General features: G+C 42.9%; 1 protein-coding gene and 1 pseudogene across 1 annotated transcript in view; both read left to right on the top strand.

Annotated features, from left to right (window-relative positions):
* Positions 1–18,909, top strand: part of TTC7A (tetratricopeptide repeat domain 7A) — a 2,220,458-nt gene that overhangs the window by 1,245,372 nt on the left and 956,177 nt on the right. The window lies entirely within an intron of this gene.
* On the top strand, positions 11,913–12,034 carry LOC138468597 (U4 spliceosomal RNA; annotated as a pseudogene).

Below are 18,909 nucleotides of genomic sequence, written 5' to 3'. Positions count from 1 at the left end.
GTGAAAGAAGAGCATGCATTTTTTAAAAGCTTTGCTTGGAGCATGCCTCGGCTGCAACAGCTGCAGAGCTGTTATATCATGAACTGCTTTTACCCACAGGTGCTTCTAGATTGAATTTTCCACCTGCACTTTTTTAGTGGTCCGTTTGGACTAATGAAAAAACCTTGTTTTAATAGAATGATATTGAAAGCTGCATTGTCTCTGGATAAAGCACATTCTATAACGTGGATGTTTTAATGGTAAAACAATATTTTATTAAATTAGGGTATTGTAAGGTTTCTGATACTGTTGATTCAATTAATCCATGATCTAAGACTCGCTCGGGTGATTCAAGCAATCAAATGGAATCAGCAGTATACTTTTGCACTATCTGATCAACTAAGGTCAACAGTCGAGGCATGTATCGCCCACATCAGTGTCTGACATTACTTTTTATACCTATTGTGTTTCAACCCATTAGAGCTATGCTGCAAAACTCATAACACATTCAGAATCTAATCAGTTACCAGTAGCATTGAATAGAATATCATGGAACAAGGTAGAGATGACATTTTGTAAATGTGATTGTATATCGACTGTATCCAACCATTTTTGGGCAGATGGTAGGTTAGCACGACAATGTTTTTAAAACCTCTCCTGTGGTTTTTACATTTTAGAAATTATAAAGCGGCATATTTATACATCATGTTGCACAAGATCCCAGGGCATGTTGGGCCCTGCAGTGTTTTTAATTGCTGCCATGAAAACTTGAGAAAGTAAAATATATATTGTATAATTATTGATATACTTACGACGTACCTTCTGTTTTATTATATTATATTTATACATGTATATCTATCGTTGTATTTTAATGTGTTATCCAGGATGTGTTTTACATGAATATGCGTTTGAATTTCATTCAAAATACATTCTATGATGAGGACAATATTTTGACAGGATTGTCTCTTCACTAGAATGCACACAACTCACTTTTGCATTTTAACGACAGCATTTTCTAGGGCACACCGTCCTTCACTTGCGTATGTAGGAAGCCCTGAAACGTTGCCTGTTGTTATCTCCGACAACTCAGACAACCATGCATTCATGGATTTGATAAAGGGTATATAGCCAAATATATAACAAAACCTGTAATCGATCAATATTTACTTGGTACTTGTAGTAAATCAAGAAACACTCTGTGTGTAATTTCTAAGACATATATTTGAGAATAATATATCTGTACATTTTTTTAGAAATTACTTTCTCATACCTTTTCCGATTTGAAAACAATCTCATAAGGCCTCAATGTTTTTGCTTCTCCACTAGATCCGTATGACACATTTCTGTTTGAATATACAAATGTGCATTAAAATAGAAGATTTATCAATTATATTGTAATTCGTGTACACCTGCATTAAGGGTCTAGTTTCTTTAGCTAAACATATGTCTGCTTGAATTTCTATAAAGTTTTGAAATTCTAGCTACAAATTGAAGTTAAGTCGCCAGTTATATGACAATGCGCTATAGATATGTTCTTTAAATCATATAAATGCTAGCCCATAATTAATCAGTCTGGCCATTTCTAGAATTCATAAAAATGAAAATGCGGTTTTCATTATCTCTCATCACCTTTTTTGCCCATCTGCCGGGGGGTATGTTCTTCCTGGGTGGCATCTGTCCCTTCATTTAGGTTTACTCTCTATTTCTAAAGCTATTCTGGATTAGAACCATTCAATTCACCCTTGTTTAAATAGCATTGTTTTACATTTAACATTGCATCTTAACATTGCACCGATGCAGCGAGGGGGCTCTCCCTGCAGCTTTTGGCAATTGCGCACTTTTGGCCACTGGCCAGGCCATCTCTGGTACATATAGCTATTCACGTTTTGCAGGAGACATACGGCTGTACCTTAATTTCTGTCTTCAAGTCAGACTCTTCCACCTGCCATGTTGAATTTGGCTAGCAATAGTGAAGAGTGAAACATGTGCAGTTATTCTCAAAGTAGCCTCGAAGTCTGTTCGTTTTTTTTTTCTTTTGCTTTTTCAAGAGACTGCCCCTTTAGATGCCTGCCAGCATCTTTGAATTCATTTTGGTCTAATTTCCAACCATATCTGTTAAAATACAAATGTATGGTGTTCTTAACCTATAAACAATATACATTTTAAACAGTGACATTTTGTGCTGTGCTACCTTAATAGAGGCCTGCTACGAGTGACTGAATGGTAAATGTCACATAATTTGTAGGATTTCAAAGCACACATTTCAGATCCAGAACAATTTGTATGACTCATCTGAAAATCCCAAACAACCCCCTAACCCACACTTCCCCTCCGCTGTGTGTACTGCAGGTTGATGGGAAGGGGCATGATACAGTACGAGCCTCCATTACAGAGATCCCCGTCTCTTGCATAGTGAAGAGCGAGATACAAAACATGGAATCCTCTTTCCAACCCAGCCTAGGTCAGATATCAACTGGCACAGATGTCCGTTTCCTTTATCGCTACACGGGGAGTTCTGTCCTGTGAGGTGAGGCGTAGCCGGCTGGTGAGAGCCAGCTGGAAAGAGCTGACGCAAGCACTCGGACGGCTTCTGCTTTTCACCGCACCTTTCCCATTTCATTATTGGCAGCACTTCTCTTCATTCTGCCAAACATTAACATGTGTAACCAACGTCCTTCCTTCGTATGTTAGGGAAACAAGGTGGCAACTGTTCATATCTTTTGACTCTTATTTCTGATACGTTTTGGTACTACCCCATTAAAAGTATATCAGTCAGAATAAGAAGTGTCAGTACTCCCCCATTAAAGTGGGTCTGTTGATACATTTTGGCATGCTTTATTAAAGTTGCAGTGGCCCAGAGATGTAATAGAACTGCCCCATTAAAGTACAACGTTCTAGCATTGTCCCATTAAAAATATGTAAGTCGCTTTGAGAAGTGGCAGTACTATATTATTACAAGTACTGCGACAATGCTGAGGCAGGCTGCTACTGCCCATTAAGTCATAGTTACCATGCTAACAAGTGCTGGATCTTCCAATCAATAGCATAGCAGTCTCATCCCTGCTGAGAAGGAGGTGTTATGTCCCATTCCATGTATAGCAGCCTTCCAGAAAAGTGAAGAATGTATGCATAGAAGTTATGGCATTGTGCAATTAAAATATAGCAGCCCTACTGAGAATTTCTGATGCTGTGCCTTGAATAGTGTATTATTGGTTTCTCTGAGAAATTGAAAGTGGTCGGTGTTCTTTCTGTTTCAAGAGTTCTTAAGCAGTGGTTTCCTTTAGCAACATTATTTTACTTTTTACACAAAATATAGGGTTTTTGGTAGTGGCCTCTAGGGGCTCAAAATACAAAAGTACAAAATCACATATGCAAACTACAAATGTACAGGTTAAAATGGATGACAATGTAAACCAGATCAAAAGAAGTAAACAAGATGTATAGCAACATCCCAATGTCACAGTCCTATGCAAATAATATAATAACCAAATCTTCAAAGCTTGACGTAGGTAGGATAACAGGGCCCAGCCAATTACTGGGCTGTAAGCGTTTACTAAACAAAAACTTAACCTCATTCACCCAAACTGAAACGACAAGGCTGTAGATTGTGGAGGGGTTAGGAGGGTACAGGCGGTAGCCATTGTAGATAAAACAGACACAAACGGGAATGCCTGGGCCTGCGTGTTTACCACTGGCCTTCTGCTACCAGCATATTCACATAGATCCCATGTTACCGTCCACCTGCCTCACTGTCCTTCAGTAAATTAGGCTACTAAAGTTGAAAAGCCTGTGAGTGGATTTGGAGCGCAATGAATGCATATGGAAAGAGCAGCATTTAATAAGTGTTCCTCCCTGGACTGACAACTCTTTATTATTCAAGTATTCAATCCCTGTTTCTACTTTCCCTGCTGGGCAGTGTTTTAATTAGGTGCAACTTATGCGTGTTGGCAATAGTAAACTACGGGGAACGCCATACTGGCAGCGGGGGAAGTCTTGAGTGGGTCAAGTCGTTTTGCTATCTTGGGGTGACGGTCTCTAGTGATTTGGGCTGGTCACTACACATAAAGCCGCAAACTACAAAGGCATCAGGAATAAACGGCTCAATCCTGAGATTTCGGGCAAAACTGGGTGGATTGCCCATGGATCATACCTTTCGAATGTAGGCAGCTAAATCAACACCGCTCTTAACATACAGTGTGGCTGCGTGGGGTTACTATCAAACAAAAAAAGACCAAAGAACGGAAAACCAATTCCTAAGGAACATCATGGGTTTACCACAGGGCTTTCCAGGGCACCTACTACACAAAGACCTGAGCTGGCTTATATAGAAGACCTTATAGCAATACAACCGTTGATGTACCATCTGTGTCTGTGGGAGAGGCCCCAATTATCAATAACTAGGGCTCCGGTGAAGGATCTCATGGCCACAAATCTTTGGACTTCCTCGCCTTGGGTTAAGTATATAAAATCTTCACTACAAGAGGTTGGCATTGGTTATTTGTTTAGTGATGAGTCACGGATAAGTAACACCACCAAAGGAGAGCTAATAGAGACCAGCATATGTCCAATAGTTTGTCACACCAAGGAAAAGAGCAGTTGTTATGGCCCTCAGAGCAAATCTCTTGTTCATTGGAGAAAGGATGCCCTCTTTATTAGCAAATTACACTGTGAGGAGAAACTGTGCTAGCTGTGAGAGTGACAAAAATGATTTGTTACATTTTCATTTTTTTGCCCCACCCTAACAAATCTAAGAAAGATTTGTATAATGCCAGCACTAAGAACCTCCAACATCAGGCATGTGCAATTAGCACTTACATTTTTATTATAAGCCCCAGATTTGCCGACGACCCATAAAGTGTATTTGTATACTGGACAGGCCCTTAATTTATGTAGGCCATTTGTATGTACTGATAAATGATTCTGGTATACTTTCGTGGATTAGATGATTTTGACTGTATTTAAATGTTTTTATTGTTGCAACATTTTAATTGTCTGTTCTTTGATGGGAATTTATATTTCCGAATAAGAGATGGTCTCACTCACCCAGGTGCAGAGCACTCCATCAGCATCAGGGTGTACAATGAATTTCAAATGTATATTCAGGCCAAAAAGATATTGAAATACATTCCTTCTAAAATAGATGGTAAAACTGTGCTTGCATTTTGTCTGAATGTGTCAATTGGAAGATCAACGATGATGATGAGGTTTCATTTTGATAATGCTTCAAAGTGAGATATGTTTTGGGTGAAATTGTTGCAGATGGGCTTTGTTGAAAAGTAATTTTCGCGTTTTCGTTGAAGAAATCCAGTGAGGTAGCAGCATGGCTGTAAGCAGTAGGCACATTCAGTGTACAGTCAAATGACACACAGCACTTTCATATTTTTTGATGGAACACAATGCCTCTGTTCATAGGCTATACTGCCAGATCGATTTGCTTTATGTGGTTATTGATACTATGCTGCTGCCTGTGAAACCATCAGTGAAAAGATTAGCCCCAAATATGGCGGATTGAGTTGAGTGAAATTATGTGTATATCAAAACAGGCGCACAAGGGATCACCACATTTTGATAATTTATAATTGTTGACCCCGGGGCAGCTTCACTTTCTGCCCAGCATCCAGAGTATTATGTATTTGGTTTTATGTTTCACTCAAACAAAGGGACCACTTAAAGTTTAAATCCATTTGTGTGAGATAGAAATACAAGTTACCACAGATTTGTACCCAAACATTAAGTTCATATAACATCGCCCAAGAATGTGAAACTGCAGAGATGGTGTTTGGTCACCCAGAATAAGTCCCGCCCACGATACAGCCAACAGCACTTTGGGTAATCGCATTGAAATGTTGGCTGTGGCCATTGTTTACAACGCAGCATTAACAGATGTTAACTGACCTTAACTCCATGCCAACATTCCAACGTGTGGTTTTGCTACGCAGCCTTGCTTTGGAGGGTCTCCAATGTGTTAATTGCGTTCACAAATTGATGTGGTTATCCTCGAGCTTTATCTACATTAATGGCACAGAAAAACGTTGAGAACTACCCAATTGCCATGTTATAATCTCATCAGCATGGCTCCTCTCTATAGCCAGGGTCTGCAGCTCCAGTTGTAAGAGCCTGTGTGGAGTAAGCGGAGACGGGAAGAAGGGGAATGGTGTAGCACATGGGTAGGTACCTTTGGGGGTGCAAAGCACATGACGTCAATGCTTATAATGGCTTGTGTGGTTTCCTCACTGTCTGTAAGATACACCCTCCTAACCTGGGACTGTCTCATGGTTTGAGGCTATTCACAAAATCAGGGGGAGTGTGTATTAAGTGAGAGACACACGTGATAATGATATTAAGCCCAGCTGGCATCTTGTAGTAGATGTTATGAGTATTTCACATTTTTTATATCCTCTTGGCTGTTCATCATGCTCATAAGTCAGATACAGGCTAATAACACAAGTTGCCACCCTTCCCTCCGCCCACTGGCTTTAATGAAACATTAGCAGGAGTCCTATCCGGGCACATTCAAAGTCCGCAGAAGGCTAGTATTTTTTAGATGCGCTATCCCGTCTCAAGAGGCACCTCCCTGTATTTCCAGACAGTCTGTAAATGAACCTCTTAATTTAGGGTACCAGTTAAGAATCAGAAGTCCAATATGATGAGGTCCCCTGCCTCACCAGGTGGATAGTGGGGTCAACAAGTTGAGCCAGGTGCCCCACAAGTCGCATGATGTTGGGCCCAGAGCAACAGAAGAATCCCCTAGCCATCCTCACTAAGGCAGGCCAGTGCAGGTAACCTATGCCAGTCCTAACCTCACATAGCAGCACCAGTCATGTAGGCAGATCCTGTAAACGTGATTGTGTCAGGGTAAACAGGAAAACTCGCTCAATGTTTTATAGTGCCGAATAGAGAGAGCAAGAGTGAGGGTGTGAGGACCTGGGCTGCTTTACGCAGAGAACCACTAACTTACACAATGTAGATTGAGCTTAGGGACTGCAGGAGAGTTTGCCTGGTGGCCTGCTCCTGTGCAGCGAACCCCCCTGTACGATCGATGTGAACATTCAAAACAGTGACTGGCCAATGTAAATGCTTCCTTTGTAGTTATATAGATGAAGGGACAGAACAATGACAAACTGGAAGAGCGTTGCCCAAGCCCCACAATCCCCAATCAACCGCCCAAACCATATATACCCGAAGTTAAGAGGAATAGAACCCTCCCCTGGGGTGGGGCGAGGCACACATATAAAGGATGATCAAAGAGTGGTGTGGATATTTGTAGAAGGAGTGAGCAGCACTTTGGAGGTCGTTAGAGGAAAGGAATGAGTTGGAGCAGGAGAGTAGGCAGAGAGAATAGGAGGAAAGTAGGAACATCAAAGATTGAGGCAGAGGAGAAGAGGATGGTGAGAGAGGGGAAGATTGGTAAAGGAGAAAATCAGAGTTTGGAGGGGGTAAAGAAGGTGGTGAGAGAAGAGGGCAGATAATCAGAAACTGAAGGGTGAGAAAAAAGAAGAAGTGATAGAGAGAGGATTTAGAAGAGGTGGCTGAGTAGAGATAGGATGGGAAGACGAGGAGCACCAGAAAAGAAACAGAGGAGGAAAGTGATAGAAGGCAGACAAATGTGTTATTCTCGAAGGGAATTAAAGTGACAGGGGAGAGGTGGACCCTCATCCTAAAAAGGGGCCATGTGCAGTAGGTGGAGGAATGAATACATGCCACAGCATCGAGGAGGAGAAGGTATGGCATTGAGGAGAAGTAGGAGGGACTGGGCAATAGCTAGAGAGCTGGAACCTAGAAAATGCAAGTTGTGAGGAGCTAAGGAGAGCAGACAGGCAAACTGATAAGGTAGCCTCTTGTCTTCCCAAAATTCTTGGCCTTGATTAGAATTCTACTCTGACTTGAGATGTGGCACAGGTCCAAGCAATGACTTCTAGTCCACACAGGAAACCATGATTAAGATCTCCCAACTGTACCCAAAAGAAACCCATAAATGAAGTATAATCAGGGGAGAACCAGAGAGGGAAAAACACATCTACCCACAGACTGTGAGTGACAGACAGCAAATGAACTGAGAGAATCCAAGGAAATTGTAAGAGAGTTGAGTTCTTTATGGGGTTTTATTGGTGGGAGGACACAGACCTATTTACTTCCCAGATCTGGTCTGAAGTTTAAAGCTGCAGGGGGATACAGACCCAGGGTTGATTAGGAATTGAAGGACATTTTGCTTTCAACTTTGCCTGGATTCAAACAGGCATTGCTACACTCAGCTGTCCTGAAAAAGAGAAAAGGGGAGGGGGTCATGGGTATCTCTTAGAGAACCAGTGCATGTTATGTTTTATTCTGATCTTCCGGAGTATGATATAATTTAAAGTCTGGAGAAAATCATAAAGAAAGTTTGCAGAGGAAGTCACATTGGGGCTCCTATTGGTCCTTGTGTACTTTGTGACACCCATCAACCATTACCCTCAATTTTAGAAAGGACAAACACCACTCATTGCTGAATGTATAATGTATATGCCATAACGGTAACTTCCCAAATTAAATGTCCATGAGAAGTGGAATAATGTTTGCCCATCTGCCTTAATAAAATCCCAACTTTACATTGTATATCTAGCAATATCATTATTTTAGTTTGGGCACAGAGGCTTTATATTATACCAGTGCATGCTGGCATAGGCCCACAGCCAAAGTATGATTCATTGTTTTGCAGTACAGTTATTCTCTGATGACAATTGTATGGACCCTAAAATATCCCCCATACAAGCATCATACCAAAATGCTTTGGAGGCCATAGCGCGCCTGGCATAAAACATGCCCAAAGAGGACGTAGAAATGAGACTAAGATATGTGATGAGGAGTCCATCAGGTTCTTGATGTGGTCTTAAGAGTTTTTAAGACCATATACCACACACACACACCATTTAGGATAAACTGGAAAACCTTGATATTCTACTAAAATGTAAAAGTATATAGCCCTTGAGGAATCAAAAAAACCTGCATTGTTTAGGGCAGAGATATGCAACCTTTGGCTCTCCATGTGCTTTAAAATGCAACTCCCATCAGCCCTATCTAGCATAGTGAACAGTGAGGGTTGATGGGAATTGGTATCCAAAACATCTGGAGAGCCAAACGTTGCAGAGCCCTGTTTCAGAGAATATGGTCTGCCTTTCAGATCCATAGCCCTAACATCTGACACTATCCAAAATGAAATGAGCCATAGTAGAACGGCAAGTTGAGCTGAAAGAGCCTGTACATTAAGTCCTTCATTATCTTGCCCAAACACATGGAAAGTACCAGCATATCTAGGTGGGAAGTATTTGGGTGTTCCACAAACATGTTTTCTTCCAGTAATACATGGTGTGCTTAATGGCTGATCTGAAAACATAAACTGGCCTGTAAGAGTGTGATAAAGCCAGTACCCCTAGGAAATTACCTGTATGGGCTAAATATGTCAAAATGGGGTGCAGACATATTGGTGCATACCAGCATATCCAGGATTTTCTGGCACAATTATATGCTTTCCTGGTTACCAGGGGACCAATAAGTCAGCAGATACACATAAAAAAAAAACAGGGCCAAATATATTCATCCTGCAATCCTCCATGGCATGAGATTCAGAAATTCCTGAATAATCATAGGCTGTGAGCCTGTCAACACCCCAGGAATATGGGACTGATCACTGGAAAATATACTGGCATTTCTAGAGTGAGACCATACATACTGTGGGGAATCCTGCAGATTCCCCTCCCCCATAAACCTACCTACGGTCTCCTCCCAGGTGGCCAGGAGAGGGCAGATGCTTCTTGATCCCAATCCGGGGGCGGTGTACTGCAGGAGGATCACCTGGGTGGAGACGAGGCCCAGGGTAGTGGGGAGATTCCATGGGGTGAGACACGGTATTTCTCCTCTGGAAGGGATACTCTTGACAATGGGTAAAAGGAGGAACGGGTTTATTGTCACTTTGATATATCTCGACCTCCTAGTGAGGATGAAAGGGGAAAATCTGAGGCTGTAACCCAGCAAAGTGTTGTATCAAAAGAACAGGTCTCTTGTATCCCTAAAATTAAACATCCTCCTCAATGCCAAAGGTATGCCAACAGGAATGACGGAAAAGTGGCCTTTTCGATACCATCGGTCTCTAATGAGGTTAAACCCAATAATCCCTCTTCTAAAAATATTAAGGGAACTAAAACCATGCTTAAAAGTGTTAATGAAGTGGCAAAACCTTATTCCTCTAAAATTAACAACATGTCCCAGAATCCCTCAGGTACTGTGACAAAGAAGAGGGATGAGGAGGCATACATAAGTAAATGACCGGCAAGTAGGCCTAACAGTCTTTGCCATTATCAGGCAATTAACACTAAGGGACTGCACCTGAAGTCAATTGCCCCACTTGAGAGGCATAAAAGGGTGCAGCAGGAAGGAGCAATAGTATAGTATTGAGCTGGAGTAGGAGCTGTAAGGTTGGAAGTAGTAGAAGAAGGAGAAGAGCATGAGGCTGGCAGTTCACAAGGAAGTGTGACCACTTAAGGGACGCCGGGATGGGAGAAAAGCAGATTTCCCCTTCAGGTTCTGAGTTGGTCCTGTGTTCACAAACTCTGTCTGGCTGTGGCTGCACTGAGAGAGACGTGGCAAAGTTGATGGTTTCCCCAGGTGTGCCTAATAGCTGTGACTGCAGAGCTGAGGTAATGCAGCAACCCAAGGCCCGAGTGCAGTAGCAAGCTGAGGGAAGTAGGAGAAAAAGAGACTCTCTGTCATCTAGGCCAGATCGGAGACACCTGTGCTTCAGAGGTGTGCGGGTCCCAAGAGTGCCTGAAGTAGTAGTAGCAGGAAGAAAAACCGAGAAGTGGAAGCCGCCCGAAACAGCAGTGATTTTGGAGCCGGTGAGCGAAGTTCCATTCTCCAATTCACTGAAAGCTCCTGGCCGGTAACTGTAACCAGCTCAATTAGAACTGATGTAAAAGTGGGAGCAAGTAAAAGTTGTTTGTTGCCGTGGGAAGTCTTTACAACACAGAAAATGTATCCCGCCCATGTTTAGCACAGGTCAAAGTGCTTTTGTATAAGGAAAGACTTTTATTTTCCATTGTTTTATTAAATCACCTCACCAGAGTGGTTGCGTATCTCCAATTAAGAGGGAGAACGCTGGTTGTAATCATTTGAAAGGTAGCAGCTGACTTTTCTGAGTTGTTACAAGAACACTTACATCAAAGAAAGGTCAAGTATAAGTGATTGTGATTCCCAATCCACATTAAAGCAGCATTCTGTATGAATGAAAGGGACCTCAAGTCTTTAAGTTACGTGCTGAGGTCACGAGAAGAGCAAGTATTACCCAAGCCAGTATACAAATACTTTTTAATGTGAAACCAGCCCTATTAAGATCTAACCACTGATGTTTTGAAGTTGTCAAAGCTGTCACAAATGCAGTGTCCTCTGATACAAGGGTGGCATGGTTCTCCAACTCTGTAAGAGTGGCAATACAGCTTTGGGGTAACTGCTGGAACCAAGAAGGTGCACATAATACTGGGGAGGGGAGCTGGGTGCTTCCTAAAAGAACTAATCAACAATCTGTAAGGCTGAGACTGTTGAAGCTGAGAGAGATGAGCATTCTAGAAGCCAAGGCAGGTAGCTGTAAAACAGACAGATGAGGCAAATAGGCTGCCCCTTTCTTGTGGCATAGGAAGGAAGAGTGCCTTGCCTACCTGTGAAGGCCAAATAGTCTTGTCTTTAAGTTGCCTGATACATCTCCAAAGTACCAGGTTGCAGCAGAGCAAACATAACTGTGGTTGCCTATAATATTGTCAGAGAACATTATTTTGAAGGTGGTTGAAGCAGTAGTACACTGTGAAGCAAAGGAGCCTTCTTTCACAGTACCGTTAACAGAGCAAACCCCTTAGCAGAAGCATCCTGGCGAGTTATTTCATAGACACTGCAGAGGTTACAAAAAGATGAGCCTTGCGCAGTGGCAGTATCGTAGCCAATGAGGTTTAACCGAAGCACGGTTATTGCTTATTGAAAACTTTACCCAATACCCCGCCAAGATGATTTGAAAGTCTGGCAGAGTCTGAGGAGTGGAAGGAGTGAGTCTGCTTTCCCTGCTGCTGCTTCTACTGTGCTAGTAGCTCTACTGTGTCTACTGTTTCTGGGAGTGTCCAAAACATCAACCTGTTCTTCCCCGCGGAGCGGGCGCGGAGTCTGGCAGAGTCTGAGGACTCCGAGGAAGTCCGTGGAATCCTGGACTAGCCCCGACTCCTCCTCTGCTCGCCCCCTCAGCGATCTCTCACTGGAGCCATGCGCGTTACTACGAAGCCCATCTCCTTTACGAAGACTCGCGCTCAACGGAAGCTGGAATCTGCATCGTTTAGCCACCTGGATGTGAACTGTGTGCTTCCAGCTGTATTGCCTGTCTCGCCCGTGGCTTCGACGCCCGCCTCTTCACTCCTGCCTTCGCCCAAAGTAAGTGCTAATATGCTTAGTTCTATAAATGCGGAAGCCCATGAGTTTGCTAATTTTGCTAAGTCACAAACGAACAATGTAAATTCTATAACTCGAACTGTGCCCGTGGAAGGTTGTACAAAGATGGGAGAGACGTCTCTATTGGAAATGCCTGCCGCAACGTGTTTAACTGTGGACTCGAGGGTGGGCTTTGGAGCCTGTGTCGAGAAGTCATGCAATAATCTTACGGCTGCTGTCTCGCTGCTCAGACTGATTGTGCCCCTGCGAGAGCTGATGTGGCACTCGCTGAACGAGCGTGAACCAACAGTTGCAAACAATGCCTGTCTAAGGGCGCTCTCGGATCGTGTGGATGTGGCCCACGACAAAGCTACATCAACAAGTCGCCCCAATGAGCGTATGAGCGAGAGTGGCGAGACTAGTTTGGGGTCCCCGGCCCTAGATTTTACAGCTCCCTCGAGAAACTGGGTCCCTCCCTGTTGCATAATCTGGAGGCAGCAACAGCAGTTGATGACAGAAACAATGTATTTTTTCCTACATCTGATGACATGGAGGTGGGTGGGCTGCTGGCTCACGACGTATCGTGACCACAGCAGTCATCCCCAGCAGTCAATGTAAATGTCTCGTATCATCATGGAAATCGACGAAATTCACTCGACATTGTTAATAAACTTCTTACAGACTTGACTCAGCTAAACAAGGAAAGAACGCATAAATCAATAAATAGCACGTTACCTGAGGAATTGGGCACACTTACTGAGACCCTTATCACTGTCAACCCTTCTTGTTCTAAAAAACAAACTAGCCAAATTATTCACACGAGGAGTCTCTCTAAACATAGGAGAGCTGACTCGAGCATTTCACCAAGTATCAGATGCTCCTAGATGAAGAAAATCAAAATGTCAAACAACATGCGTAAATCCAACTCAGACAGCTCAAATGATGACCTGCCCCTAAATGGAGAGGCGTCAGGCGCTTTTTGCTCAGCAGTTGATTCCTCATTGGGCTTGTCCTCTTCTAACTCTTCTTTAATAGAACGTCCCTTTCCAAAAATTAGACGGCTGCCATATCGTCGAAGGCGCTGCGGACGACAAGAATTGGCTGAGGTTAAAGTAGCTGGACATGAGCAAAATACGAAAGACCTTCAAGCTACCATAATGTCATCGATGACATTGGCAATTGCCCCTTTTTTGGAAATGTATGAACATTTCAATGACAACACGAAATATCTTTTTAGTCTGGTTGCCTCAATGAACGTTAAGCTTGCAAATATCGAAAATGCACACAGCTCTTATAAAGAGTCTTTGCGTGGCGCCCAAAAGAGGACTGAGTCGGCCCTAGACTCTCTAGCTGAATGTACGAAAAATGCCAATTTGGACAAGGAACTCTTGGCAGAGGTGGCCAAAGAAGCCTTAAACCTTTTTCAAAAAAGAAACGAAACACAACCTGTGGTGAAACAAAACTTTGAAAGGTGTACTGCCGGAGCCCCAATTCCCTGTGAGACTTCCCAGAGCAGTTGTATGCGTCCAATTATTACCGAAAATGTTTCGGATAGTTTGGGCGCTTTAATTATAAACACTGTATCAATTGATGCCATACGACAATGAGCTGCCCCTGCTATTGAGACTACATCTGAATCAAGTGTGCGCCTCCCTGAGGGTGAACTACCAGACGTGATCTTCGACAAGGAAGTGTGTGCTAGCGCACCTTCACAAGTACCCATCACACACTCTAAAGAGAAGCGTTGCCCACGCAGTTTGTAGACATCCTTACCGCAAGCCAATCCTCAGGAAATGTGGCTCTCCTAGATCCTCAAATGGCTTCTACTTCCAATATGGGAATTCAGTCTCAACCTGTTGGCGAGGATGCAACACCTATACCTCCTGACGCCCATACTAACACTTTGGCGTTCTATGATATATTCAAGAATCCTACGAATACGCAAGGATTACCTATGGGCAAAAACAATCCAAAGGGTATTCGTGAAATAAAACTGAAAAACCAACCCATTAAAAAAACAAAACGAGGGAATAATTCACGCAAGTTCTTAAGAAATATTAAAACCGTCAACGTGGCGGTAAACAGAACTATTGTAAAAGAAAAAAGCCATGAAATAAAAGCCTGTCGAAAAGATGTAACAACTGCGCCGGATGAGGACTTAGAGTCGCCCTCAGGTCTTAGTATTGTAGCCGAAGATCTATTGAATTTATCAACTTATGAGGAAGTCGATTTCCATGAACTGAACGAGCATGATGCTGCGGCCCTCGTCGAATTCCAACCAGCTCTTATTATGCCAAGACGTGTTATAGAAGAACAATCTAAAGAGGTATGTGCGATAAACATGGATCTAAAACTTCCTCAATCCTCCGACTCGCCTGCTATGATTGAATCTGCAGTGAAAGTTCAGATGTCCACTGAAATATCTGGGAAAGAAACTCTGAGTGAAGGAAAAAGCTCAATTCAATGCAAGAAAGCAGCAAGAAGCTGCCAAGTCTTGAAACAATCTACCTCTCTTCAAGATGGTCCTCTAAAATCGATATCTACTTTTATGACATTGGATGAGAAACGGATGAAATTGGCAGCTCAGTCATTAAATACAGATGGCCTACGGACAGTATTAGAGACTTAAAAGAAGGCTGTTAGTCACAATGTGCTCCAACCAGCGGTCTCTTTAAAACCCCATATGCAGAAGAATATGCAACCTGAGCGCTTATCTAGCGTGCCGCAGCTTTACAGTTCTGACATTTCTATAAAACATAAGCCAAACATGACAGAAAATAGCAAGAACCCCTCTCAATCCACAAAGGATAAATAAGTCAAAAGCATTGTGCCGAAATCTCAGGCCCTGCACCAAGTGCTCTTGGAGCGCATAGAATCTTAAGATGACTTATTCTAAATCGCCACAATGTTTTATGGCTATGTCATCTCGTGCCAAGCCTCAGAGCAATCGAATCTGGAGATCAGAAAATCGTTTAATTTTTTAACGAAAAAAAAATGATGCGTCATACTTCATTTACAATCAAAACTCATAGTAGACATTCTATTGGAAGCGGACCAGTGTTAATGTCTCTAGGGTTTGACATATCTGCAGTAAATTACTCTGTACCTGGACCTTTGGAAAATGGTCCTCGCAGTGTGCCTGTCAGCGGACCTAGCCAAATAGATGCTCACCTTATTCCCGCTGTCCAGCCTCTAACAGCGCAACTACAAATGTGCGCTCCACAATTTGATTCGATGGATAAAACACCCACGAATGACCTCATAAGGATAACAATTCAAGGGGCCGTAAGTGTACCAACTACTGGTCACGAGTTAGACGAAGTTGCCAACTCAGACGTTAAAGACAACGATTGGTCTTGGCTTGCTGGCACCTTAAACAGCAAAGTGGACAAGTAATGCTACGGCCAAGGGAAATGTCAGAACTGCACTATGGGATCTTGGAACACAAGAGGTTTTACGCATTTGTTCAACACTCCTTGGGCCCTTGATTTGGATCTCATTTGTTTGCAGGAAACATGGCTTAATGAAACTCCCATCCTTGAAGGCTTTGAAATTGCGCTTAACCCGGCCATTAAACAACCCAAGGGTAGACCTATGGCTGGCCTTTTAGTGACAGCAAAGAGAGCGTCTGGTCTCAAGATTGACAAATCTTTCAATCCATCTCCATTTATTCAAGTAGTGGTGATTAGTTCCTCAGTGGGAAGAAACGCTCATGTATCCAAACTACATATTATAAATCTATACTGTAATCACTTGGCTGCTGGCTTAGAGTCCTTTATTGACCGAGTTACATCCACAATTAATGATCTAACAGAAAAGGAGTTCTCAATCAATCTTATCATCTGTGGAGACCTTAATATCGACTGCATCACGCATCTAAATCTACCCGGCGGTAAAAAGACATCTAATAACTGCAAAGAGAAGATAATAAATCAATGGTGCACGGAAATGGATCTACGTGGGTTAACTATGTTAAATGGTCAAACAGCAGGCGATATTCCTGCCCAACCGACCTGGAGAAGATGTGACCAGAGTTCGACTCTTGATTACATATTTGTCTCCGGAAACTTACAGACGAGAACAACTCGCCTGGAGATCACCAAAATGACCCACAGTGATAACGATATGGTGACCCTAAGCTTCAATAATACTACCCAGTGTAATAACAGGATGTGGCCGCATGTAGTGAGAACTGGAGCATGTACAATCCGGCTATATTTCGAAACTGAGGAGCTAACTCATATCACCTCTGAATTTCAAAAATATTCTGAGACACTTGAATATTCCCATTTGCTGGCGCAATTTGAGGAGCGAAAAAACAAATTAAAACATGCTGACTTTTCACCTAAACACAGATTTGACCTTCAAATTCTCCAACGCAAAAGAGCATTACGTCGTGATTTACGAGATGCACAAAGACAAAACCACGCCAATGTTAACGATGAAAAAAGAACAATAAGACAAGCATGTAAGAACTGGCTCAAATCCCACAAAGCTATCATGTTACAAAACGATGCTGAGCTTATGCTGTCCAAAATGGCGAGTAACAATTGCAGAGAATATTAGAGGTTAATAAGCACCAATTTAGCTCCACAACATGCTCTTCAAGCAAATCTGGTCTCGGAAGCAGAGTGGACATCCTTTTACACTGATCTTTTTGGTAAGGATGTGAAAACCACAGAATGGGCCGCCCCAACTCTTACTCACTGGGAGATTCTGTTCCCTAGAGAAGATATCTTCCAAGTTATCAAGAGCGTGCATGACTCCAGAGCCCCAGGCCCAGACGTCCTGACCAATTTCTCCATTAAACAACATCCGGATGAATGGTCAGACTTCTGTACAATCTTGTTTCACAGGATAGTCAAATGTCGCAGTACGCTGAGATCGTGCAACTCCGCTGTGATTGTCCCAATTTTCAAAAAGGGCGATAGACGCAATCACAAACATTATAGACCTATTGCACTACTGAATGTGCTGGGAAAAATCTACGCCACCCTCTTGCAACAGAAACTATTAAAGTGGTCAATTGTTTCCATTCGGGTGGATCCGAGACAAGCAGGGTCTGTCAAGGGGGTGGGCTGTGGAGTAAATCTTTTGCTGATAAACTTGCTGAAGATGGAAGCACACCGATCTACCTCTAAAGTTTATCTGGCCCTAATAGATCTATCCCACGCTTTTGATAGCATAAACAGAGACTTGCTTTGGGAAAAATTGAGTGCGTGGAACTGCCCACCTAGCTTGTTGGCGGCTATCCGTGAGCTACATACAAAACCACAATTAAAATCAGATTAGGTCTAAAAGGTTCACTATCAGCCCCTATAAACACACATAGAGGGGTTAAACAAGGGTGCCCTTTAGCAGCCATCATTTTCAACTTGTTTATATCGGACATCAAGGAGATCTTCAACGATCTAGCCACTTTCCCACCGAAAATCAACGGTACGCACATCGACTATCTTGCTTACGCGGATGATCTTATCCTTATGGATTCTACACCAATAGGTCTCCAGCGTGAACTTACCACTCTTGATAAATATTTATTAGCAAATGGTTTACTAATAAATAAACAAAAATGTGAGATTTTGGTCTTTGAAAAATTAACAGGCAACAATGGGAAAGTGAAAAAATTCAACTGGTACATTGATAAAGAACCGATCAGGATTGTGAAGAACACCTCATATCTAGGTATGAAAATCAATGCGAGTAGAAATGATGCATCCTGGGCTGAGGCGACTAAAAACAAATGTCGCCAGTTGGCTTGTCAGGCCTCCTTGATCAATAGAAAATTTGGTAAATTTTCTCTGAAACCAACTGTCACCTTTTTTCAACAAAAAGTGGTGCCTGCACTCATATATGGCAGAGAAAATGCCTTTGGACGTGGACGCGACTTGTGGAACTCATTGGAAAACATCTTCTGGTCCAAAGTGCTACGCCCACCAAAGGGGACTTCCACGGCCTGCATAAGATTTGAACTCGGCTACATTTCGATCCAAGCAAGAGTGGCCTGGAATCTAGTAAGTTTGTTCAGGAAAACGAAGCAAAAAGTTCCGCTGCCTCAAATTCGCATATTACAGACATTGGAAAAAGAAAAATCTGAAACAATTTTATTCCAAAGGAACAGACTTATGGGCCTCATTCCGAGTACGGCGCTAACCAATGGCGCTATTAACGCCTTGGTTGACGCCGTACCCGGACCGGCAGCGCCTTGGTGGTTGGCGGAATTACCGCCCCATTCCAAGGTTGGCGGGGCGGTAATTCCCCAATCCCCATTTACCCTTCCCCATTCCCATTCTCGCCCCATAGGGCATAATGGGAGTGGGGAAGGCGTCAATTACGCCACCGTAAATTACGGTGGCGTAATTAACATCAAGGTCCCTTAGCGCCATGGTATTTAACGCCTGCTAAAAGCAGGTGTTAAAAGCACCATGGCGCTAAGGGAACTCGGAGTATGGCGGTAAGGGATTACCGCCACCGCTCTCGTTAGCGGTGGCCGCT

The sequence above is a fragment of the Ambystoma mexicanum genome, chromosome 4q (genome assembly GCF_040938575.1).
Source record: "Ambystoma mexicanum isolate Mex_15411 chromosome 4q, UKY_AmexF1_1, whole genome shotgun sequence".
In the NCBI taxonomy this organism is placed as follows: Eukaryota; Metazoa; Chordata; class Amphibia; order Caudata; family Ambystomatidae; genus Ambystoma; species Ambystoma mexicanum.
The sequence above is the reverse complement of the archived record's forward strand: the minus strand, read 5'-3'. Positions and strand labels throughout refer to the sequence as shown.